This window comes from Tiliqua scincoides, chromosome 3, assembly GCF_035046505.1.
Source record: "Tiliqua scincoides isolate rTilSci1 chromosome 3, rTilSci1.hap2, whole genome shotgun sequence".
NCBI classification, from domain to species: domain Eukaryota; kingdom Metazoa; phylum Chordata; class Lepidosauria; order Squamata; family Scincidae; genus Tiliqua; species Tiliqua scincoides.
In genome coordinates, this window is record NC_089823.1 from 32934449 (window position 1) to 32935424 (window position 976).

The window sequence follows — 976 nt, forward strand, 5'->3', positions numbered from 1 at the left end:
ACACAGAAGGGCATGCAAGGGTTCAAATCAGGTTCCAGTTCCAGCATTCCAGATAAGACAGAGAAAAATTTCTGTCTCAAACTTTGGAGGGCTGCTGCTAGTTTGTGTTGACAATACCGAGCAAATGGTCTGATTCAACACATGGCAGCTTCTTGTGTTCCTATGATCTCAGCTGCAGGGACCACACCAGTTGCTAGAAGCCACACTCCATTGTGTGAGCTTCATCTTAGATGAGGTGGTAAGACAGGAGACTCCAAAGCAGTCTGGAGCTAGATGGAGTTGCATCCTCTTACTTCACCATGCACATGGCTCATTGGCTGGCAACCTTTAGTCTGGCATAAACCTATAGCACCCGGTATTCCGAGGCAGTCTCCCATCCAAGTACTAACCAGGCCTGACCCTGCTTAGCTTCCAAGATCAGATGAGATTGGGCATGTGCAGGGTAACAGGCTCATTATAGTCTTAAAAAAAAAAAAGACCTTAGACTAGCTTCCTTTTTTTAATGGTGAATTGGTCTCTAAATCAGGAAATCATCAGTGAACTTGTTGAAATATTTGTCCTTAAGGATTGCATGTATTGCTTGTCTAACACTACCCACAAAAAAAAAAAAAAAAAATCCCCACAAATGCCATAAAAGACACAGTGTAAGTTGTACAATCACATTCCCACCTATTTCCTGGGCTGGAGCATCAATCAATTTGGAATCAATATAGAACATGTATACAATGTCCTCTGCAATCAGGCACACAAGGAGATAAGTCACAATATGAGTACAGGGAGAAGGATGATAAAGCTGGATAGAATGATGAAATCCCAGTCCATGACTCCTGCAAACCACACCCAATTTTCTGGTCATGAACTGCCTATATGGCTCAAGATTTTCATCTGGAATGGGAACAACTATGAATTGCTTTCAAAAGAACATACAGTGATTCTTAAGAAAACAATGGCCCAGACAATGTTGCCTGGAGAGTGA

At 42.2% G+C, this 976-nt stretch overlaps 1 pseudogene; it reads right to left on the bottom strand.

Annotated features, from left to right (window-relative positions):
• Positions 1 to 340: 340 nt before the first annotated feature.
• LOC136646532 (5S ribosomal RNA) lies at positions 341 to 462 on the bottom strand (annotated as a pseudogene).
• Positions 463 to 976: the final 514 nt, after the last annotated feature.